The sequence below is a fragment of the Nothoprocta perdicaria genome, unplaced genomic scaffold (genome assembly GCF_003342845.1).
Source record: "Nothoprocta perdicaria isolate Ctin4 unplaced genomic scaffold, notPer1 scaffold_4, whole genome shotgun sequence".
NCBI classification, from domain to species: Eukaryota; Metazoa; Chordata; class Aves; order Tinamiformes; family Tinamidae; genus Nothoprocta; species Nothoprocta perdicaria.
Genome location: NW_020455643.1, coordinates 1372829 through 1386239, shown reverse-complemented (window position 1 = coordinate 1386239; position 13411 = coordinate 1372829).

Below are 13411 nucleotides of genomic sequence, written 5' to 3'. Positions count from 1 at the left end.
CCTCTCCTCTCCTCTCCTCTCCTCTCCTCTCCTCTCCTCTCCTCTCCTCTCCTCACTTTTCCTTCATAGACATATATATATTTTTTTCTGATTTATCCGCAGTTTTAGTATCATTTTCTCTTAGCAAGCCACGTGAGTCCCCAAAGTGGTTCCAGATCCCTGGTGTGTGAGCAAGCAACATTCCCACTGCAAGGACAAGTTTTTGGTATTAAATCAAAAGAAATCAGAGGGACAAACAACACGCTAATACAGAGGAAGATAAGGTGGTCCGAAAAATCAGGCCTGTAAAACCTAGGTGCAGCTTTATTGAGCTGGCGAGGGGGTTTGCAAAGCAACTACCTCTAAGGCTCAAAAATTAAAGGTGACAAAGTACCAAGCAACCAATCTGAGGAGAAGATGGGAAAAATGGAAGGAAGAAGAAACAGAAAAGAGCAAAAAGAGTGAGAGGACAAATGGGAACTTAAAATGCAAAGGAGAAAGAAAATTAAAAGACATACTCCCCCTGCAAACAATATTTTAGATAAGCCTATAATAATGAACTGGGATATATCAGAAAAAGCGAAAAAAAATGCATGGGATAAGACAGTCTAAAGAAACGCAAATTATGAAAATACACAAAAGAAAAGAGAAACTATGAGAAACCTCGTTATGGGTTAATTGTACCCCCCTTAAAGTGACACATTTCTACACTGGGAGAACTCCCGTACCCAGATTATTGTTTGCAGCAGGTTGCTCCTCAGCTGCTTCCCATTTCTCCTGTCTGCGCCGGGGCTGCTGCAGCCCGAGCTCGCCGGGCCCTTCTCCGAGCAGAAAGACTTAATCATCCGAACGCGTTTGCAACAAGAATTCTCATTACAGCACCGCTTTTCCTAGCGGCCAGCTGCAATAGAGCCGTGATTAAGCAGCGCTACGCAAGTTCAAGCCAATAATAACATATTGACTTCTGTGTGGCTGGGGTTTTCTGACCTTGAGGAGGTCTCCAGCGCTGCCGGAGTCACCACCACGAATTCCGTGTCGGGGCAATGCCAGAAATACCCACCCTGGGCCTGGTTAGTCACAGCCTGGACAGCAACACACACTAATAACGTGCCATCCATTACGCAGGTTGCTGATAATTTACTACCCTTGTAGAAAGATTTTTTTTTTTTTTAAATAATGCTTAAAATTATCCTAGAAGCAAGCAAGCAATTTGATCTACCTAAATAATTGCAGGCCTACACCAAGAGAGCCCTTCAGAAAAGCTGCATGTGGATCCTGTTGCAGGAGAGAATTATTTCACTATCGTGTGCTTTAACGCAGCAGCTTTGCCGCGTTTCTCATGCTATGGTGCGAGGTGCTAAAACCCACTTTTAGCCTCCTTTTAAATGTTCTTTATTTCCCCTCACTCCAGGGTTTCACATAGTGTGAAACCGGCATTTATTTTGCCCTTCTCTTGGTTTTCAGTGCGTTTTTAACTATTCCACAATTATATCAGAGCGCTGGTCGAGAGCATCGCCGCTGAACCTCCTCGTCAAGGCACCTGAACCAAAAAGCACGGCTGGTTCTTTAAAAGTTTATCCCTATGGCACCATCATGTAAGCATACATATGGGACAGTAAAAATGGAAGACGACACATTAAATGACATTATTATAAAATGCAATACTCTTGGAATGATCCCTTATTAAATTAGGCTCTATGATCTGAGATGAATTTCCCCGATCCCTAATCCATCACTGGAGAAATATTAAAAGATAGGTCTCAACTGGTATTAGAATCGCACTCAGTCTCTACTTTCATTATTTTGAATTAGGGTGCTACTGGGGGGAAGCCTCTTAATGAGAATTAGAGTGATTCACTGGCCTCCTTTTGGGTTTTGACAAGTAAAATATTAACTCTTCAGTCACAGCTGTCGGAATTAAAATACTTGGCAGCCACAGATGCACAAATTAAATTGGCCTTTATGTTTCCATATTGCTGACCTCCTTAGAGGCACAAACACCGAGCCCAACAATAACAGAAAACCCGCAGTATGTCATTTCTTGGAAGAAAACGTATTTATTGAAGTTTTTATATTTGTCTCAGTTTTAAGCACATAATTGAACAAATGCGGGGCGTTTGTTACAAAAGGCTTTTATTTTAATTTCGCATTCTGTAAAACTTCAGCTGCAAATCAGTTGCTCTGAGCCATTAATCAGGCAATAAAATAATAAATGAAGTTATTTCAGGGATTTCTTAACTGTTTAAAGCAGTGGAAATCAGATTTACACATGGTGCATCACTGAAAACACCTTAATGGCTTTGACTGGCACTTTTTTAGGGCCATTTCTCTTAAAAACTATAGGTCTTCTTTCATAAAAATCACGTATGAGAATGCAAAATCATGGCAGAAGCACAAAACTTTTTACTGCTGCACCCCCATCTGAGAGAAGTGAAACTAACTGAAGTTCAAGTGTTGAGAGAAAGGCCGTTCTTGGTTGTTTTCCTTCTCTTTCCTTTTCCTTTTCCTTTTCCTTTTCCTTTTCCTTTTCCTTTTCCTTTTCCTTTTCCTTTTCCTTTTCCTTTTCCTTTTCCCTTTCCCTTTCCTTTTCCCTTTCCTTTTCCTTTTCCTTTTCCTTTTCCTTTTCCTTTTCCTTTTCCTTTTCCTTTTCCTTTTCCTTTTCCTTTTCCTTTTCCTTTTCCTTTTCCNCTTTTCCTTTTCCTTTTCCTTTTCCTTTTCCTTTTCCTTTTCCTTTTCCTTTTCCTTTTCCTTTTCCTTTTCCTTTTCCTTTTCCTTTTCCTTTTTTCCTTTTTTCCTTTTTTCCTTTTTTCCTTCTCTTCCTCTTAATGGCAGTGCCACTGCAATTAGCCTCAATTAAGAGCATCTCCATTAAGCGCGCAGCGACAGTGCTAAGCGTGGAGGCGGGCACAACCCTCATTTGCCACATTTGTAGTTTCTTGCAGGAAATTTCACTCCCTTGCTCGGCCTTTGAGGTGGCCGCAACATTGGCGTTTTAGAGCATTTTGGGTCCATACGTGGCCACTGGGCTCCTGACCCAATTTCTCTTTCCTGTTCCTATGTGCTGCTCCCCCTCTCTGCTTGGAACACGAATTGCAATGAATTTAGCCCAAAACTGCCTTGGTAGAACCTTGGATTTGCAAAATGGGGACATGAACATCCCTGTAGCTGCGGGAAGAGGCCCAAGCAGCACTTTTGATAGTTCTCCCCCATGGATGACATGCCCTGCCGGCCCTTCCTGCCTTCCTTCCCAGAGTTTCCATCCCAGCAAAGCCACCAGCCCAGGACACGGGTGACCAGGGCTTGCCTGGAGCCTCCCCTCTCCTCCCCGCGGCGCTGCCGGGAATTAGTCCCGCGCACAACTACTTAACGCCCCTCTTTTTCCCCGGAATTAAATGCACGTGGCAAGACGCCGCCGCCGGGGTGGTTTAATTCCTTTTTTTTTTTTTTTTTTTCCCAGAGCATTAGCAGAACTCGATAAAGGGTCAAGTAATTTCATCCAAGGCGCCGGTGAGCTCCGAGCGCGTGGCAGCCTCTCCGCCATCACTACCTCTTTGCAAAACCTCTCTTTTTATAAAACTTAATTTTTGAAATGTTTGGTTTTTGTCCGCGGCAAAGCGGTCGCCGCCGGAGCCTGTTGCAGCGGCGGTGCGCGCGTGGGCGCCCGTGCGCGGGGAGCGCGCGGGGAGCCCCGGCGCGGCGGCTGCCCGGGGAGTAATTTCGGCGAATTGTGAGCGGACAGTGAGTCCGCGGGGAGCGCTGGCAATCACGGCGGAAACAATGTTTACATCGATCAGCTGTCAGGGTGATTTATGGCTTCATTTTGCTGTAATGGAGAATTAGTGGGAAGATTATCAGGGACTCAACACTTTGGCTTGTTACCCATGTCCAGGCGAGCAATTTGTCTCCCTGAAGCAGTGAAATACTTGTGACAGCTCCAACACTTGCCCTAATTCAATCAAGAGAAAATGTTGGAATTAATTTGTTACAAGAAAATTTAAATATGTTCAGCAAACAGTAACCGCAGAGCAGCAGGCTGATTTATTGTGCGCGGCAAGATATCGATCCGCTTCGATCTGGCCCATGTCGAGGTTTTAATGTGTAATAATTTCCAATTTAAAGCTCCTTTTCAAGATCACGGGTTTAAAGAGAGGGCAGGCTGGGTCTCAAGACCTGATTAGGAGCCTGTTGCAATGGCTTTGTCAAAAGCCTGTTTGAATGTAAATTCATAGTTATCTTTTGCACTATCTTTAATATTCTTGACATGGATTTTATTGTGTGTCAAACCTCAGGCCAGCTGCCTGCCACAACCATTAATGAAACATCTTAGGAAATAAATCTCAGTCTTTATACAATATTTTTAAAAACTTGAAACATTAGATGTCAGCGCGGAAGGCTGAGCCGCGTCCCCGTCTTTCTTATTATTTTTTCCACACTGCAAACCGTCGGGGAGGCGCCGCTTTTGCAGCTCGCACCCCCGGCTACTCCGACTTGCTGCGCAAACGCGATTGCGCTCCAGCCCCCCGAGGGGCAGGAGCATTTTAGGGGCACTGCTGTTCTCCTCGAAAACGCATCAGGGAATTGCATGGACCCATGGGTGCCACCTCTAGGCACCTGTAATTTTTAAGGTTCCCCTTCCCGCGGGATCCCGCTCAGATGCAGTGGGTCGGCACGGGCTCCTTTGGCTCCTCAGCAGAGCCGCTGGTTGACATCAGCCATGGGTTTTGCTGCCGTCTCCTTGGATCTCGTGCTGCCCATTGAGCTCTATGAAACTGGATTTGGGGGAATCTTTCCCCAGCGTGGCAGAAGGCAAGTGAGGATCAGAGTTGCTCATCCGGTAGTGGATTAAAAATGAAGAGAATCTGCATAAAATGAAGATATGTAGAAGGAAAGGGAGATGCCCTGGTCCTCAACCACCTGTATTTACCGGCGTGCCTGTCCACAGCTTCCCAAGCAGGGCAAGACATCAGCTTTGAAGAAGAGAAGCAAAAGGGCCTCTTTCTGCCCCAAAAGCCGCAGGCTGGGAGGAGGGGAGGGAGGTTGGTGGGACCCAGCGTTCTTCATCTTGAAAACATCCTTCTTATACCTGAATATAAATCTCACCAGCAAGTATTTCAGGTAGATTTGTGTTTCATCCCTTTGCTGGCAATCAAGAACACAGGTATTTAGATCACGTCTGCCCGTGTCTCCAAGCCAAGGACTGAGCTGTGCAGCCCTGGCTTTGGGGACATGTCCCTGTCTCTCTCCCCTGCATGATCAGGTCTGACACTTGTACCCTCTTCGAAGACAGTCTCTCTACAGACCTTCCCACACGTGCACTCACAAGCCTCTCTGAAAGCAAACACCACTTTATTAAATTCTTTTGCGTGAGTTAACTCCTTAGAAAAGCGGGTGCTGGCCCTGCTGCACAGGCTTTATGAGCGGCCGTGTCCCCGCGAGGCCGGGCGGGTGCTGCCCCGGCGCCTGCTCCCGCGCTGAGCACGGCGGTGCCGGCAAATCCCGGCTTTGCGCTGCCAGCTCCGAGCCTAAATACCCCTGCGGTCACCGGAGGAGCCCAGCTCGCACAGCAAATAATATCCGCACATGTGTTTCCTATATGGCCCCTAATCATGCAATAACATGCGTGCTACAGGCCGTGAAACATTGCTGGAAAGCCTCGCTGCTGCAAGCCCCGAGCGAGCGGCGCGCTGGGCACAGCGCTGCCTGGGCCTGACCCGCGCCTAACCACGCATATCGTCTAATCTGGCCGGATTTTAGCTGATTTTGAGGGGGGCGGGTGCCATCAGCGGCAACTGCAGCTCTGCGGCTGCGGTGGAGGTGGACGCTGCCCCAAGCTTGGCTGAACGGGGCCACTTTCATCAGCTCCGCGCAAAATGAGAAACCCGAATACAGAGAATCTCTAAACACGCTACCAGCCGCCAATGCAGAGCGGTGCCGGCCTTTAACGATGGGCTCCTGTGGCTTTTTTCACTCTTTTTAAAAATTCTTTCCCTTCCCATCCCAACTTTTCCCTTCTCCAGGATCGTTTCAGGTGCGCACTCCCTGGCTTCACTGGTTGCACCTTTGTGGAGCTGCCGGCCTCCTGCGCTCCGCTTGTGGATCCATCCTGGCCTCCCATGCTCCACATGTGGATCCATCCCGGCCTCCCGTGCTCCACATGTGGATCCATCCTGGCCTCCCATGCTCCACATGTGGATCCATCCCGGCCTCCCGTGCTCCACATGCAGACCCATCCTCGCCTCCAGCTGCCGGAGCCAAGCGTCATTCCCATGTGCTGATCCCAACAGAGCCGCCCTGCTCGCGTCTCCCTGCGGCTGCGCTCGGCTCCGGTGCCTCTCCGCTGCTCCTGGAGGGACAGCCCTCCCTGTCGATTGAGCTCAATAGCCGCTTCTTTTTGAAATTAATTGCTATTAATTAATCACGATGCGGAGCAGTTTATTGGTATTGATTTGTTGCCTTTCGGACCTTGCTAGCAGGCACCTCCGTGGCCTTCGCCCCCGCCGCGCTCCGCAGTGTGAGTGCCGCATCCCACGGGAAGCACAAGGGGACGGAGCCCCGGCCCACGCAGCACCCACGTTTTCCTGGGCATTCTCCAGAGCCTGCAGCTGCAGCAGGCCATGGGCGAGCATTAACCTGCTTCTAAGTTTGCAGAATTATTGATATTTTATTTTATGTTGTACATCTTTTTTGGCTCTTGCAATCAGATGGCTGCAATCGATGCATTAAAAGTCAGATTTTCTTGTTGGCTTCCGAGCATCTGTTCAGTGCAGCCCTCGGCAGCCAGCACCTAGCGATGGGGATGCTGCGGCGCCGGTCTCAGGACTCCGAGGAGGTCTTTATGTGGGTTTCTTAGGGAGGCTTTTAAATTCCTTTCTTCCACATTTATGGGCTCATTCCCTGAGCACCTCGACGACCCAAAGCTCTTTTTCCTTACAAGACAGACGGCGACGTTCCCTCCACGTGTGAGGAGTGACATTGACCCTCCTGTGCTTCCCGGGAACGCGGAGCAGGATGGGGCTGGCGAGAGCCCCTCTCTGCGCTATTTTTAAGCCAACCTGGGGCTCCTAATGCACGTTATCAAATCACAAAGGTCGGCTGAAAAATCCTGCGGTGTTTGCGGGCACAGCGGGTGCTTCCTATCAGCCTTGGGCTGCCGGAGCGCTCGGCATCGCCTGGGAAAATTCCCAGCTGTCGGAAAGTGCATCCTGGAGACCTCCTTGAAGCCATAGAGCATCGTCTCTTAAACTCCAGAACACACAAGGTCCTTTATGGGGCATCTTTCAAACAATTTTGCAAATCTTTGGGTCCCCCTGTGCACTCATCACTATTCAGTAAATTAAGATGAAGCCCAATTCAGCGCACACTGGGTTGATCCGCTGCTTGGAGGAGCAAATATCGCGGGAAGGTTCATCCAAGCACTCGGCAGAAGTGCCTTGGAAGGAGTCCACCTTGTTCCACAGCTGATCAATTATTCGTATTAATAAAATAGTAAGTTTGGAAGGGCACCAAATGCCCCAAAATGCTTCTCAGGGGTGGGATGGAGCAGCCCGTGCATCCTTATCGGGGAGCTTCCCATGGCATTCCCGGCCTCTGCCACCCGGGTGCCTCTCGGGGCAGCCAAACCCCTTTGCCAGCATAGTCTGTTCACAGACCCTCAATGTAAACAGCAAAAGAAGCAATAGTAGAATGCATTTTGAAATTTTATATAAAATTCATAAAAATACCAAGTATTCGCAACCACAGGACATCTTCCCACGTGCAGACAAATCAGCCTTGCTGTTATCGCTGCCTTTTTTCAAATATGCGGATAAAGATCTTCTGGCTGAGGATGCACCACCCCAAAAACTGCTCTTATACCCACCCAGCTCTGTGTACACGAGCCTGACACGAGGATCAGAAGGAGCTTTGCAGCTTCGCGTCGCCACGCTTAAAAATCAGGCAAATATCAAACTGCTTCTAGAAGGCGAAGCAAATAAATTAATTTCGGTGACAGGAATGAAGTGGATCTAATTAGGAGTCCCTCTGCAGCGGCTCATTAGCGCGGCTGGTGAGTAAATGAAATTTCAGCGGCAGTGAGCTCGACTATTTGTCTCTGGCTGGTTTTAGGATGTACAAGATGCCCACAACTGTGTTTCCTCATGGAAAATTTCTCCCTGTAAGATGTCTGGAGGCCGTTTTCCCATAGCGTGGGATGCTCCGTGTACCCTCCCCGCGGCTCAGCACCACCCATTAGCCAGTTTGGGCAAGGCACAGGGAATGTCGGAGACGTTTCAGATGCGCTGCAGCTGCCTCGCTGCGAGCCCTGACTCCGAGGAGGAAGGTGATGCTGGTATACGCATGATAAGCTTTACACATTAAATATAGATCTCAGTCTTGCTTGATTTTCAGGTCAGTAAATGGCATTTTTTAAAGAATCTGGGACAGTTATTACAGGGAAGGGGCTGCTGGATCCTCCCAGAGCCAGCACTCTGCATGGAGATGCTCTTGGAAGCAGCGCTTCCTTCCCCTTCCAAGATGGATCACGGGGACCTTCCCTTGCCAGGTGCTCATGTTGCTGGTTTGGAGAACAGAAAACCCAGCAGATGCATTTTTCCAGGGAATTTCATGCCCAGCTTTGCCGGGGGGAATTTCACCACCAGCCTTGCTCCTCCAAGGCTGCTCCCTTGCTGGGGCGGGCGCCGCGACCTGCTCGCGCCGGGCTTTGCAAGGCCACGTCTCTGCGCTCCGGCTGTCAGATAGCCCGTCACCGGCTAAAAGCTTGGGAATTACTAAAACCCGAGCACGGCGGCTGCCCGCGAGGCCAATCTCAATGTCACGTTGCTGCCGCCGCGGCCGTGATGGCGCCGGGCGCCGCTCCGCGCTCGCTGCTCCCTAATCTAATCGCGGCTCGTGCACTTAGTGCCCCGCGCGGCCCCGCGTGCCGAGCACGACACGGAGGCAGCCGAGGAGGCAGCCTGGAAACGGAGCCTTCCCCGCCGGCAAAGCTGCTCCGCTTGGTGCAAAGGCTCCTTGAGGGGTCATCTATGCTGCAATGAGCCACAGGGCGCTTTTTGGGAGCAAATCCCAACTGTTATCCCAGCTCTGCTTTATGGCACACCCTAATTTGCAAAGGATGCGTGTGTTCCCAAATGCCCTTTCCGTGGCGGCTCCCTGGCAGCCTTCAAATCTGCAAGTAGATTTTAGCAGAACTTCTGCTTCCCTCAATTCTTCTCCCACGCCCTTTCCGTGGGGTGGGAAGTGACTGGGAAGCTCGCACGGATGGTGGCTCTGGCTTGCAGAGCTGTCCGAGCTTAACGGTCTTACTGCTCAGTTGTATGACAGACCTCATTATTTCACTCCCGTTAATGATGAAAAGAGGATAAAATCAAGTGCATTAGATGTATTATCCCGCTCCATTCCTCGGAACCTGAAGCTTTCTGGGAGGCTTCCTGGCTGCTCCCTGTGGATTCACCCTGCAGGACACCGACCCCCACAGGAGCTTTAGCTCCGGGACAGGCGGCAGGTTCCCCCACGCTGGATTTACGGCACAGGAGTGGAGCGCTCTGCCACCCAGAGTCCTTGGAATGGGATGGGGATGGATGCAGCAGGGGGTGGGAGCTGCTCCAGGTGTTTCCCGGGTGGTTGGAAGCTTGGCCAAGAGGGCTGCATAGGGAAAACTCCAAGTTTCTCCAGCCCCGCTGAAGGAGGTGGAGGAAGGTGACGCCTTCAGGAAAGGTGACACCAGGCATTGGCGATACCGACCACCAGCTCCTGGCTGGAGTTGGCCTCCACTGCACAGGCTCCGCAACTGCAATTCGGGCACATCCAGGTCTTCGGAAGACAGTCAGGTGGATGGAACAATGTGTGCAGGGGCACCTGGTGGCACTTTGTCCAGGCCTGGGCACCTGGTGGTACCTCAGGCCAGGCTTGTCACCTCCGCAGAGGTCCATGATCCAAACAGAGGCACTTAGTGACCACCGGAGCTCCCAGATCCGCCGCCGTGGCCAAGCACTGAGCTGGGAAGTGCCGGGCAATGGATCCACGTGGGATCCTGGTGGCACGAGCAGCTCCGTGGAGCAGCTCGGCAAGGCCACGTCTTCCAGGTTGATCCCCATTCCCTCCAAGTGCCCCAGAAGAGCCTCGGATTCCCGCAGCAAGGTTTGTCCCAGGCCGGGCGGACTCTCCTTCAGCGGAGCAGTGCCTCAGCGTGGAGCAGCCCTGGCCATGGAAGCTGGGGCGGATGAACTGGGCACTTCCCGGCCCGTTTTCTTCCCAAACGTGGCCTGCAAGCTCTGCAGACGGGTGCTGTGATTCCCCCATGAGGGAGCAGCTCAAAATCCCTCTTTTGCCAAGGAATCCAGGGCTCGCCTATCCCTGGTGCGTGGTCCACCATATGCTCTTATTTATGCTTTAAGTACGCCGCACCATATATTTAAAGTCTCTTCTGGCTCTCCGAATTATATATATTATATTTGGGACACATTTGCATAGATAACTGAATAAGAAAGAGGAAGCCGAGCCACGCACGCTCTCAGCTCCAGGAATTTTTAAGGGAGACCTGGAGTCTCCCCTGCCTTGTGCTCCTGCTGCTTTAGTGCCCATTGCACCCGCTGGGGCCCTTTTTGCAGTTTTAAATTGTTTTCCAAGCCCAGGTTTTCCCCTGTTTTGCTAAGGAGGCAGTGGGGCTGCAGGATGCATCGCAGCTCCGCGATTCCCAACGGCTCCCTGGTGTCGGCAGCGCAGGTGCCTCATCCCCACAATCAGAGCCTCGCTGGTTGGCATCCATACAAATATATGGAATATAGAAATGATGAAATATGGATGTTGGATACCTTGGGACAGCGCAGGTGAGAGGGCTCTGCTTGCCTGGCTGCTTCCCAAAGGAGAATCCCCAGGACTGCCCGGAGCCTCCTGGCTCCATGGTGCTGCTGGATGCAATGAGGGTGGCACTGGGATGTGCTGGGGTGAACTGGGATGAGCTGAGATACTCTGAGAAGCACTGGACTGTGTTGGAATGAGCTGGGATGTCCTGAGGTGCTCTGGGATGTTCTAGGATATGTTAGGATGCTCTGGGATGAGCTGAGATGTGCTGGAAGGAGCAGGAATACACTGGTATGTGTTGGGACGTGTCGCGATGCTCTGGGTTGCTCTGGGATGCGCCAGGATGAGCTGGGATGCTCTGGGATGAGCTGGGATTCATTGAGATGTGTTGGGATGCTCTGGGATGTGCTGGAATGCTCTGGGATGCACTGGGATGCTCCGGGGCTCTCCTCAGCCCTGCACTGTAGCGGAGACCCAGAGCTGCCATCGGACATCACCGGGAAGACTCAACAGCCCCCTGGAAAATGGGGAAAAGCCCCAAAACCCCGCATTTCTGCAGCACCCGGGGGACACTGTGTGCACTGGCGCAGAGCGAACGTCAGGAGAGATTCCTGGAATCGCATGGAAAAACGAGCCCGTGCGCTCTGGCAGCGGCCGCGCGTCCCCTTAATGGGATTCATATGGGGCCCCGCACGATCACAATGTCTGGAGAGGGGCCAGCCCGTCCGTAACTCAAACATCGCAGGAAATTAAATTTTAGAATTCAATTTTGCATAAAGTTTTCTGTAATGAAAATGTCACCCATAAATTATGAAGTCCGATTATGCTCTCTTTTTTTTTTTTCCTTCTTTTTTTCCTCCTTTTCCCCCGACCTTCTTGGGCCGCGAGCGGCGGTCCCGGCCGGCGGGGAGCGAAGGGGCTCCGCTGCGCGGCCCGCTCGGAGCGGCGTCGGAGCCGCCGCTTCACGGAACCAATTACACCGGCGGGCCGTGATTTATTGTACGGGCCCGGGTATAAATCCTGCCGCGCTGCTCCCGTGAATTAGTTTGATGCGGGCCAGGGGGGTGGGCTGGGGGGCTCCTAATAGAGGTATAAATCAGCGCTAACCCAAATTTGCACCTGTTTTTTTTTTTCTTTCCTCTTATTGTTATTAAAAAAAAAAAAAAGCCATTTCATTTCCTTCTTGCGTCGCTCCGTCGTGTCTCCAAGTTTCTGGAATGCTTTTTTTCTAGGTAAAACTCTGCAAAAAGGCACAAAGAGCCTCAGGAAGCCCATGGGATGATGAAGGCTGCAACCCCTGGCACAGACCCTCAACGTCCCTGCTCTGTAGAGCTGCTTCTGCCGGGAGCCCGGCACCTTTCCGGCCCCAAAGTACCATTTTCCTCCCCTTAGCCCCCAAATCCAAGTGTCACGTTGCAAACAGGGGCCAGGACTTGTTTTCCGCAGATTTAAATTGGTAAATTATTTGAATTTTCCCCGCCCCCAGGTGACTGATTTCGGTGGCCTTGACCCCAGGCTGACTGCGGGGATTAATGCGGGATAATGATTGCTGAGGCTATCATTGCAGCAGGCACCATTAATTATCCTTATTGATCGGCGCCGTCCAAGATAAAGCATTCTGCTGACTGGAAAATACCCTCTTCCTGCAAGGTCAAGGCTAAAATAGGGGAGCTTAAATAATTGCATTAGCAAACAAAAAAACAAACTCACGTCCCAGAGCGCCGGTCCCTAAACAGCCCCGGTGCTCCCTGCGTTCTGGGTCACTCTGCCCCAAAAGGGCGCCCGGGAAGGGGCCCGGCCCACGGATGCTCCGCGCTGTCACCACACGTGCTGTGCCAACTGAAACATCCTTCTGACATCCATTTAATTACGATTATTTTAATTAAGGCGCCTGTCGGGCGGCCGCGGGCGGGCAGGCAGCTTGCTGTCGCTCACCGAGGGCTGCGGAGCGGGCGGGATTTTCTCTAAACAGGCGGATTCCTCCCCGTTCCTGCAACTTTGCTTCTTGTAGGGGTCAGGGACGGTCGCTCTCCACCTGCCTGTATGATGCACTACTGCTGTAAGTGAATATAATGCATGCTTAATGCATATATAATGCATAGGCATTGGTGTATGTTTGCTTGTATAGATCTGGAGATGCGTATATATATACGCATATGTGTCTTTCTGCCCAGCTCATGTCAAATATTGCAAAGAGTTTGGTGCAGCTCTGCACCATGCTGCATGCTGCCAAACCCTGCAGGATTTACATGCCCAGCCTTTTCCAGCTCTCCTCTGCTTCCCATTTTGCCCACTCCCTCTGGTTCCCAATCCCCATCCACAAAGAGGAGGCGAAACTCCAAGTTTGCCAGTCGAACAATCAGGCTCTTCCCAACGCATTAAAACTCTGCATAATGCTGCATCCTGCCTAAACGCCTCCGATGGGAGACAGGCAGAGACCAGAGTCCTCGGCGGTCGTTAATCTTGCGCGCGGACAACGCCAAGTTTAAATCCAGTCCAAACGGCACTTCTCAGTCACAGCTTTAGAGGATTACGGACGATTATAGCGGTATCTGCCTGCTCGCCCGCTGCAGAGCTTCCCGTCAATGTTATCTCCCAAATTGACGTCCGGTTTCATCTCGGAGGTGAGAGAATA